This window comes from Pseudonaja textilis, chromosome 3 (assembly GCF_049901715.1).
Source record: "Pseudonaja textilis isolate UNSWEBS1 chromosome 3, rPseTex1.2, whole genome shotgun sequence".
Taxonomy (NCBI): domain Eukaryota; kingdom Metazoa; phylum Chordata; class Lepidosauria; order Squamata; family Elapidae; genus Pseudonaja; species Pseudonaja textilis.
Window position 1 is genome coordinate 168,103,219 of NC_141992.1, and position 11,301 is coordinate 168,114,519.

Sequence of the window (11,301 nt, forward strand, 5' to 3'; positions counted from 1 at the left end):
AGTTATTTTCGGATCAGAAAAGAATTTGTGATTGACAGGATAATCTAAATGAGCTGAAATTTGGAAGGAGATTTCATGGAATATTTAATGCTAACTACAAAGTCCGGTTCACTCTATGCAGTGCAGGTAGAAAATAGAGGGACTTTTTATTCTTTTCAACACAATGTGAATGTGAGGAAGATATTAAGTAAAGGAATTCAGGATTTTGTTCATAAGCATGATAATTCTCTGAAAACTGAACAGAACAGGATGGTATTTTATCTAGGTAGAGACGCTGTCCAAAAGAAGTTTGAAATTTGAACATATTTATCTGTGGACTGCAGAAAAAAGTTTCCAGGAAAAAAAAATCCTTCACTTTCAGAGAGGCCATTAATCCTGGGATGTTGGTTACTTCTCTTTTCTAAGCAAACCCTCCATCGTATATCTAAAACTTCCAAACCCTCCATTGTACATCTAAAGCTTTATAGTTTAATTAGTCACATTATTTGTGACTTAATTAGTACATCTGAGTTACATGACCCCAAGTATCTTCTGTTCCCAAGCACACAGCAATGTAATACAGGGAGGACTATAGATACCATTGTTGATGCAACACATCACATAGAAGACAATATGATCATTTTAGTTAGAAGCTACATACTACTTTTCCTGTTAGGAATTAGAACACTTGAGATGCAGGAGTGACATTAGTGCTTCACTGCTCTAAAGACACCACTCTGGGTGATGGATTTCATTCTCCAATAGATAATTAGTGTCCTTAACTGAAAAATATCAATTAAGGTGGCTTGTTCTGTAATTATATCATGAGGGAGGAGGATAGGGTCTGGCAAACACTTTCCCTAATTCCTTAGGGTTTGTTTATTTATTTGTAAAAAATTTTTGGTGTCCATCTCATGATTCAGTAAAAAGTATCTAATTGTATGGAGGGGGTAGAATCTAATTTTTATCTTAAATACCTCGGAAAAACTTAATTGGGCTAGTGCACTATTATATTTAACAGAAAAGTAATTATGTCACATGATGATCTTTTAATACTTCAGCATAACTGTTGCTACTGGCTTATTTTGTGAGTTGGATCTTTGATATATTTTGTTTTTGCTATTAGTTTTGTGAACCATTTTTAGTTGGAAGACTGTAGAAAAAATAAATCTGAGGATTTCCTTGAGGGCTTTAGAGAATTATAAAGGAAAGTGAATGAACAACCTAACAACTACTGTATGCTCTTTTTTCATTTTGAATATTTTAAATATTATAAATTATTCTAAGTCAATCTTTCTTGGTGCCCTCCAGGTATACAAGAATCTACTCCATCTTCAGTGTAATATGCTGATTAACACTGTGGGAGTTCTAGTTCAACCTGATTGAAGCATGCAACATTGAGAGTAAACTGATTCAAGTTATAAATTAGGTAATGTTCCTTTACTATAAAGTTTATTTCAGACACTGATACCAACAGTATTTTTATTATCAAAAGTATATATCAAAATGAGAAGGGGTCTTTTAGTTTAATTAGTCACATTATCTGTGGATATCTACCTACATTACACTTGCACGTGAATAGAAACAAGATACGAAGGAATATTAAAATAGTTACCACAGAGAGCTCTAGATAATTGTGGAAGGAAGGAAGGAAGGAAGGAGGGAAAGAAAGCAGGCATCACACTGGATCACCAGTATGATTCTTAAATTCAGCATTTTTCATTTTTCAGCTTCAATTTTTAAGTTTGAAGAATAAATTTGCATATTCCAGAAAGAAAGAAACTTACCTTCTGCCGCAAGCCCTGTGTATAAAACAACTGATGCATGGCAGTCGGTTGTTCCATGAAGCAGCTGAGCTGGGAAACCTGGAAATAAAGCACTAACTAGAGCCAGGGCAGGTGGGTGGGCCCAACAGCTGATCATCAGAGTGAACTGGTTCGCTCCCAGCTGATCTTTGGAGATATCAGTTCGTCCGAACTGGGCCAAACTGGTAGAATCCCACTCCTGTAGATATTTCAGGATCAGATATTTCAGGATCAAATTTCAAGATTATCTGGAAAAAAGTATGCTTAGCACTTTAACTTTGCATTCTGAGAAAAATGTTCAAATTGTTTTAAAAACCCTGCATTAATGAATTCACTAATAAATGTGTGATAGACTTTTGGCTTATGAAGCTTCCAAAATTCAGTATATTAACCTTTTACAGTCTTGACAAAACCCTTAGTGACACTTATTGTGAGTTATTTTTTCTGAATTGCACTGGTAAGTAAGTCACCCAGGAACAAACTTTGGGACTATATATTATAAGATACTTGAGTGTTGTCTGTTTTTAATTTCTAATTAAATTGCTTACTTACTTGGGAGTGTAGAATAGGAAGAGAGTCTAATCGTAATATATTGACAGTGACTGTATTCTGTATTCATATACATGACTTTTTAAATCATATTTTTGGAAGCTACCTCGACTAATACATTTGCATTTAATTAAATCTCTTCTTAGAAAAACTATATAGCTAAAATGGCAAGGTATATCTAACTACCCTAAATGCACCCTTTAGTGTGTTAACGATGCTAATGTACTAATGCAATGTAGATGAAGTTAATTTAGAAATTTTATTTTTATTTATTTTGTTTGGTTTGTCAATTGCTTACAAAATAATACGTATAAGTAAAAACATAGTTATGAATACACAAAATGGGTACATATAAGAAAAATAAAAGAAACAATAGGACAGGGATGGTAGACACCTTGGTGTGCTTATGCATGCCCCCTACAGACCTCTTAGGAAAGGGGTGAGGTCAATAGTAGATAGTCTAAGGTTAAAGTTTTTGGGGTTTGGGGAAGAAACCACAGAGTCAGGTAGAGTATTCCAGACATTGACCATTCTGTTGCTGAAGTCATATTTCCTGCAATCAAATTTGGTGCGATTAACCTTGAATTTGTATCTATTGTTTGCTCTTGTATTGTTATGGTTGAAGCTGAAGTATTCATTGACAGGTAGGACATTGCAATGTATGATTTTATATGCTATACTTAGATCGGACCGAAGGCAGTGTAGTTCTAGGTTTTCTAGGTCTAGAATTTCAAGTCTGGTGGCATAAGGTATTCTGCAATGAGTAGAGGAGTGGCAAACTCTTCTTGTGAAATATTTCTGGACTTTCTCAACTGTGTTAATATCAGATACGTAATGTGGGTTCCAGACTGATGAGCTGTATTCGAGTATTGGTCTAGCAAATATTTTGTATGCTCTAGTTAGTAGTGTAATATTACCAGAGAAAAAGCTTCGTAAGATTAGGTTAACAACTCTTAAAGCCTTTTTGGCTATGTAGTTACAGTGGGCTCTAGCACTTAGATCATTAGAGATGAGTACTCCAAGATCCTTGACAGAGTTTGGATCATCAACAAGGTCTTGACTATTCTGATTTTTTTTTGCCAATATATAAGACAGAGCACTTATTTGTTGAGATTTGAAGTTGCCATTTGTTTGACCATTCTGATACATAGTTGAGGTCTTTTTGAAGGGTAGCAGTATTGTCTGTGGTGATGAATAGCTTTACATCGTCAGCGAAGAGGATGCAGTTGCTCTTAATATGATCACAGAGGTCATTTATGTAAAGTATAAAGAGATTTGGTCCTAGAACTCTACCTTGGGGGACACCACTGTTGACAGGTACAGAATTTGATAGGATGTTCCCAATTTTGACCATTTGTTGACTGTTTGACAGGAATGCTTCTACCCAGTTATGCATGTGTCCAGAGATATTGTAAGATTTTAGTTTTAGGAATAGTTTGTTGTATACCACTGAATCAAAGGCTTTACAGAAGTCTATGTAGATTGTGTCTATTGCTTTGCCCTGATCAAGTTGTGTAGTCCATATATTTTTGCAGTGTAAGAGTTGCAGGTTACATAATAGTTTCTTCCTAAACCAAATTGTTTATTAGAGAGTAGGTTGTTTGTTTGTAAGTGGAGATTGGTTAATAATTGATTCCATGACTTTACAGGTAACGCAGCATAAAGAGATTGATCTGTAATTTTCAACTAGGCTGGGGTCTCCCTTTTTGAAGATGGGGATGACCGTGGCTTGTGACCATAGTTTTGGCAAGGAGCTGGTCCTGAAAGATTTTTCAGATTATGCTTAGAGGTTCTGCTATGGCAGTGGATAGCTTTTTTAAGAAGGAGGCACATATTCTGTCCGGTCCAATAGATAGAGATGGTTTTAGATTGCGATGTAGATTTAGATGTATGTGATGATGCCCCAGCAACTCTCACAAGACTCAGAGTAAATATTTGATTTGCTATATGTAGGCTCAACGCAATGGGTTGCAATATTGAAAGAAAGCTTTTACTATAGAACTAAATAGGCTTGAGAACACTGATAGTTTGCAGTAGCATCAACAAGAAACAGATCTGAGGACAGGTAGTTGGCAGAATCAAATGAGAGCAGTGATTTCTTTTGAGCTCTGAGATCCCTGGCCTACTTCTACTGCAGATCTCACAAAAAGCCTAAAATCTATTTACAATTTATTATGGTTTGTTGCACAGTCAGCCAGATGTTTAGACTGGATTTGACATTTTTATCCATCTATTGATCTATTCCCTTTATAGGCAGATGTGGACTTTTAATGGTGTTAAAATTGCCATCTTCCAAGTAAAGCTGCTTTTTGTAATTGACCGATTGTGATTTTGTCAATACCAAAGATGTTCAGTGGTGATCTAATTGTTCTTGGATTTCACCCAATTATTATTATTATCAAATTTATTTTCTGTCCATTCTGTGGTACAATTTATTTCTTCTGGCTGAAAAGGACAGATCTGGATATCTCTTCTTCCTGATAAATTAATGCAGCAGTTTTTATATGCTCCTTAATGATAGGCAAACTGACCCCATTAGTCGTCACGAGTTATAAATCTAACATTTTAAATTTGTATTAAAGTGCTCTGTGATATATCTCAGAGCAATTATGAATTTAAATTTAGCTTATAATTTAAGGTAGTCTGAGAGCTTTTGCAGCATGTTCTTTTTTATTTTATCTCTTTAAAAGTAAAAGCCTTTCTGAGAAGCTAATAAGTGCTGCTCCCACTGCATACTTTCAAATTGTGCCTCGAATGAGCAGGGAGAAAAGAAGGATGGCCCATAAGGGAAGCCATTGTTTCTTTTCTGCTATACATCTTATGGACACAAAATTAACATATTCATTGAGTGTTATTTCTAGGGACAGTTCTCAATCTACATCATCAGTGTGGTTTCTCCAGGGCTGTTTCCTGGTCTCCCATGCCTTGGTAAAGATTTTTACTTCAAGAAAGATATTATTTAAAAGCTTTTGGATCACCTTTTATTAATAAAGGTTGTCTTAAATGATTTTTTCCCTGTACCCAAAGAGACTGCACAAGGCAAGCATAAAAAACCAAACTGAAACAATTCAGTTTTAAAGTGTGGGAAATTTCAGGGGATCATTATATATTGAAGTATGAGGAACAGTCCACTCACAAATCAACAAATATTATATTTTGTGCCATCACTGATCTTTATTGCTATAGAAAAAAGTCACAAGACATTTTTATCAATCGGTCACTGTTACCCAACAAAAATACACGTTTGGATAATTTTGTTGAAAAACATCCCAGATGGCATTAAAAAGCAGAACGTAACTTCAGATATTAATATATAATTATCCAGATGTATACGACTCAATCTTTTTCTATAGCCTAAAGAAAGAAGTTTAATTCAAAAAAAAAAAACCCATTAAGCAGAATACTTTGCATTCTAGCAAACATTTTTATTCTGAATGAGAATATAATGTTGTATTTCAAAGGCTCTGATGCACTAGATTGGAGCAGCAGAGTTATCTTTAATGTTTTTGTGGATTTCTCAAGGGAATAACTCCATCATTAAAGATACATATATCACCCTTATCCTCTACTATCATTTTTCCTCATTTTAATTCATTTTTTCATTCCATTCTATTGTATAGGTCTGTATTTTCAAAACAAGTCTTTTTCAAGCCTCTTTGAAAAATGTAAATGTGCAGTGTATTTAATACTGTTCTTATTAGTTATTTCAGAAAATATCCTCAAGAAATCTATTGTGTGTTTGTTCTATAATGCCAGAATAGCTTATCTGGAATTCTTCTCTAGCTTTTTAACTAACACCCTAGTCATAGCCTTCTTCATATTTTTTGGTACACGTTAATCTATCACAAAATCTTGTAATCTGTTAAGTATTCCAATTTATGAATCCAATGAATTTAAGGGTGGTACAAAATTTCCATTCTCCCTTGATACCTGTCCATCACCTCTACATCAGTTTAAGACCATAACACCATCAACCTATGTATTATGTGTGTTATCTTTTCCTTTTCAAAAAGTTAGCCAAATGCAAAACCTATGTTCTTTGTTTTTTTTTTAGCTTTGGAGGCAGATACTCAAATGAAAAAGTTGCATTGTGGATATGCATTAGGGGAAAAAAATCAAGTCAAGAACATTAAGAGAAGTGCAATTTGCTGTCTGTTGTTCAAACATGACATACAGTACATATGGTACATAGTCATCATGTTCTTCCATTTCATAGTTGGCAACATTATACAGAGTGTGGAAAGGAATGAAAATTAGTAAGGCAAAGAGAAAAACAAGACAAAAGAACTAAAAAAAGGAAACAAAATATAATGTAAACCACCAATACAATTTACTAACTGTTTTTATACTTTTCTATCTTTGCAAACTATCTTTACTTCCATCACAACAGTACACTGCTCTGTACATTGACTTTTGTTCTTTAAACTTCTCATCCAAAATTGTATTGATCTTCCACTTCTCTTGACCCCATTTATTCTTATTTTTAAAATTTGTTGTTCAATTTCACTGTACTTTATATGACGAAATCATCTGCATCATGGTCACTCACTTTTTAGTTCTATCCACATTCAAACAGTATTTTTGCTGTTCCTTTTTGGTTTGAGGAAACACACTTAAATATTCCATTCTCACTGTATTCAAGGTCTACAATTCTCAGGCACACCCAGCTATTCTATATAACAAAATTGACAGAAGCATTACTTTATATATAGCCATTTTTCCTTGACATTCATTCCTATTCTATCAATTGATTGATATAGCCAGCTCTCACAAATTGGCTGAAATGTTCCTCATAACACAATGTATGTTACCTGCAATCTTTCTACAAATATGTGCACATTTAAACGTTCCCCATTTTCTATTAGTAAACTTCCTAATAAGATACTAATTTATCTACTTATTCTATTTGTGTTTTGTTTTTTACCCTAATTCTATGTAACTTGCAATCACTTATTCCATATTCACTGTCAGGCACAGCTATCTTGGTCTTTGATATATTAATTTTCAGATCCACATTCCATAGCACATTATACAATCACTGAAAATCATTTCAGTTCTCAGAAAACATTGCATCATTTGCATGTCTCCTACATTAATGTCCTGAACCAATACAACTGTAAAATCAACATAAGCATTCTTTACACATTTATCCACAAATGCATTAAGACAAACATCATAATCTTTGTCTTACACCCTGCTCAATGTTGAACATTTTACTATTCTCATACATGTTTTATTTCTATCATATAAAACTCTTATCAGCTTATGATTCAAGATTATTCACATATTATTATCTGCTATATTATGTTACAGACATAACAATAAACAGTCTTCCTTCAGTCACCAGGGCAGATCTGATAGCTACACTATATACAAGTCACTTCCATATTTTAACATTTCTCTAGTTCAGGAGTATCAAACTCGATTTTATTGAGGGCCACATCAGGGTTGTGTTTGACCTCGGGGGGCATGGGGCATGGCCAGGGTGGGCATGGCCAGCTCAACGTCACTCATGTTGGGGATGCCTGTGGTGGCTCAAGCACTCTGCCAGTGAAAACAGGTTCCTGAACTCTCTTTTCACCTGCAACAGCCTCCTGCAACCCTTTGCCAGCGAAAATGGAACTCCACTTTCACTGGCAGAGGCACTACAGGCTGGTCCTTCACTGTTTCCAGGGTGGCCCCATGGGCCAGATCTAAGCACCCCATGGGCTGCTTGGTTACACAATCTATGCCTGCAGCTTTAAAAAATTTCATTACATTTATGACTTTCTTTTAACATTTTTTGAACATTAACATTTATAATATTATTTTCAATTTCATTCCTTAACATACAATATTACTCTTATTCCCTTATAAATCTCAAAAAAGGTTTCTTTCCACCGTTTCCTCAGTTTAGTTTCACTCCCCTGAATTTCATCACTTTCATTTTTAATTTTATTCAGTTAGCTTGAGGCTCTTAGTTTCCTTCACCCATTTCAATAACTTTTTTTAAAAAAAGAATTCCATCAAATTTGTTCTGCGCTTCCCTTTCTACTTTTGATATTAACCATTCCTTGCTCTTTTGACTTTGACTGTTTGGAATGATATTTTTCTCTATATACACAATATGCCTCCCCATTTTTGGCAGCTTTTATATCGTTACTGTTGCACCCATGACCCCTTTCTCTTCATATTGCCAAGTATCTTTTTTATTACTCTCTATTAACATCGCTACACATATTCTACCATACTTTGTAACAGTTTTTCACTTTGTTCCAATCTTTTTTTTTGTTTTCCTTCATCCATTTTCAATGTCTTTGTTAGCAATTAATCTCTTTTTTTAACATTTTAATACAGATAGGTCTTGATTTATAACAGTTCATTTAGTTCCATTCAAAGTTATATCAGCACTGAAAACCGTAACTTATTACCATTTCTCACACTTATGACCATTGCAGCATCTCCAAGATCATGTGATCAAAATTCAGACACTTGTCAACTGACTCATATTATGATAGTTGCAGTGTTCCAGGTCATATGATCACCCTTTGTGACCTTCAGACAAGCAAAGTCAATAGGGAAGCTATGTTCACTTAACAACCATGTTACTAACTTCACAATTGCAGTCATTCACTTAAACAATTGTGGCCAGAAAGTTCATAAAATGGGGCAAAACGTGGTTAACAAATGTCTCACTTAGCAACAGAAATTTTGGGCTCAATTGTGGTCTCATTTGAAGACTACCTGTATGATACGTGTACTTTCTCTTCAATTCTTGTACTTACACTTTTGTTTCCTTCATTTGTTTCCTTTCTTTTATGTCCATTTTTTTCAACAAGTTCAATGTTGAGACTACCAAAAATTATCTCTTCCATATTTAAGGCGACATATCTGCAACTTAAGAATGTAGAGTATAGGCAGTGTTCATGCGGTGTTCACTCAGGGATGGGATTCTATCGGTTTGGACTGATCCGGGTGAACCGGATGTTAAATTTGCATCTGGTTTGATGAACCGATTTTTGAATTGACCAGTTGGCCCTGCCCCTCTACTCCCAGGAGTCTCCATGTGGCCCATTTTCGATGCAGGTAAGTGCAGGATCTGTGTGGAGGTTCAGGGGGGGACGGGGGAAATGGGCCTTCCGGAAGCCTGGAAACAGGCCTGTTTCTGGCTTCCGGATGGCTTCCAGAGCTTGGGAAGGCCATTTTTGCCCTCCCAGAGTCCCAAGGGAAGCCTCTGGACACTGGGGAAGGTGAAAAATGGCTCTCCCAGAAGTTCCGGTAGGCCATGCCCACCATGGCTACGCCCACCCAGCACCTGGGCAGTGAACTGGTTGCTGGGATGTTTGAACCCCACCTCTGTGTGTACTTATAGACTATGTTGAAGTAAATGCACTGTTTATATAACCATATATTTGTATAGCATTCCAACTCAGGTCAACATACAGTTGCTTTATTGATTTGTCATAGGGTTGCTTATGTCATTTAGGGATTATTTTAATAATTATCAGTATAGAAATAGTTTTTTTTTTAAACTTGATCCAAAATACATGGTCTCTTTCTTTCAACTCTAAAACTACATTATTTCTTTTTTGGTGTTGATATAATCTCATTGTAATGATGGCTCCAGCAGGGGGAAAATTCCCTACATAGTGATATGGGTTTTTGTTTTACCTTTTTGCTACCCTTGATTGGTAAATCTATATATCAAATGGCAGTAGCTTTTGCAGAGTGTAGAATGAAGAATAGTCGCCATGTGTTTGCCGAGTCAGACATGCTGGCAACAAGAGCTCCAAATCTAGCTATGAATTCAGAATCTCATTCATAAACTTGTTTCTGCACTCCATTCTCAAACTCATGATATAAATATGACTTCTTTTACAGATTTTTATAATAGATTTCATAGTGCTAAGTAGCAAACAATAAGCGTATTTGGACTGAATTCAAAAGCAAATCTGTTTCAATGAAAGTAGTTCATTAATTCCATACTTTCCCATTTTCTTCTAGCTGGGGAAAGGCAGAAGAACATAAATCTGAGGAAGTAATTGCCTTCCACCTGGAATGTTATGCAACCTTTTTCATTAATGGAGTCCTTTCATGAAATAGTCAAGGAAACAAACAAAAGAAGAAAGAGAAAAAAGAAAAGCAAAGAAGACAGAAAGCATTTTTTTTTACACATTTTATCTTGAAGTTTCATCATAGTAAAATTCTAAATGCTTCATGCAAACAAAAAAATGCAGAATCAGGTCAGCTATACACCAATGTCAGTAGACTGGATGCAAAATGCACTGCAGGCAGAAAAAGATGACATTTATCAGTCATCCATACATCAGTAACTAAAACAATTTTAGGGTTGTCTAGACAGGCATCTATTATTTCTTAAATTTAAACGTTTTAGTAAAAAGACAATAGCAAATGCACTATTTATATTTGGGATTTTTTTCTTCTTTCAGGAAAAACAAGACAGGCAATGGAAAAATAGCAATTTTCAAACTGAAAACTATGGATTTGCTGATTTCTAGAAATATTTTTGACAGATTAACTCTATTTATGTGAGCAAATGTAAGATAATTTATTGCTTTATCTAAATGGCAGTGGAAATCTATTAGACAAGTGCATAAATTGTATAAGATTTTTTCTTTATACTTTAATGGCTTTAAAATTATGGCACAATCCAGTTCTGAAATAAGCATTGTTAGGATACACTGAATTCCAAGAGATTGTTAAGGACATGATTAAATCTTTCCACAGTAATATAAAGGGATTAATTTAGATTTTGTATATTATTTATTTATGATGTTTGTATTGTGACCTTCCCTTATGCATTCTTGCAAATTTTATCTTTGCAATATTTCTACAAGAAAACTAGACTGTGATAGTTAATTTATAAGCATAAAGAAAGATTTGAGTATCCCTAATTCAAGTTTAATATTCTGCATTTTAATATTCTGCATTTTAATATTTCTATTTAGTATAGAAGCATAATTTAACA

General features: G+C 34.7%; 1 protein-coding gene across 2 annotated transcripts in view; it reads left to right on the forward strand.

Moving 5' to 3' along the window:
* HNF4G (hepatocyte nuclear factor 4 gamma) overlaps nucleotides 1-11,083 on the forward strand; it is an 83,864-nt gene extending 72,781 nt beyond the window's left edge. For both annotated transcript variants that reach the window (XR_015743242.1, XR_015743241.1), the window contains 2 exons: nucleotides 1,291-1,408; nucleotides 10,317-11,083. The gene's annotated coding sequence lies outside the window, so the exon portion shown is untranslated. The remainder of the gene's footprint in view (nucleotides 1-1,290; nucleotides 1,409-10,316) is intronic.
* The last annotated feature ends 218 nt before the right edge of the window (nucleotides 11,084-11,301 follow it).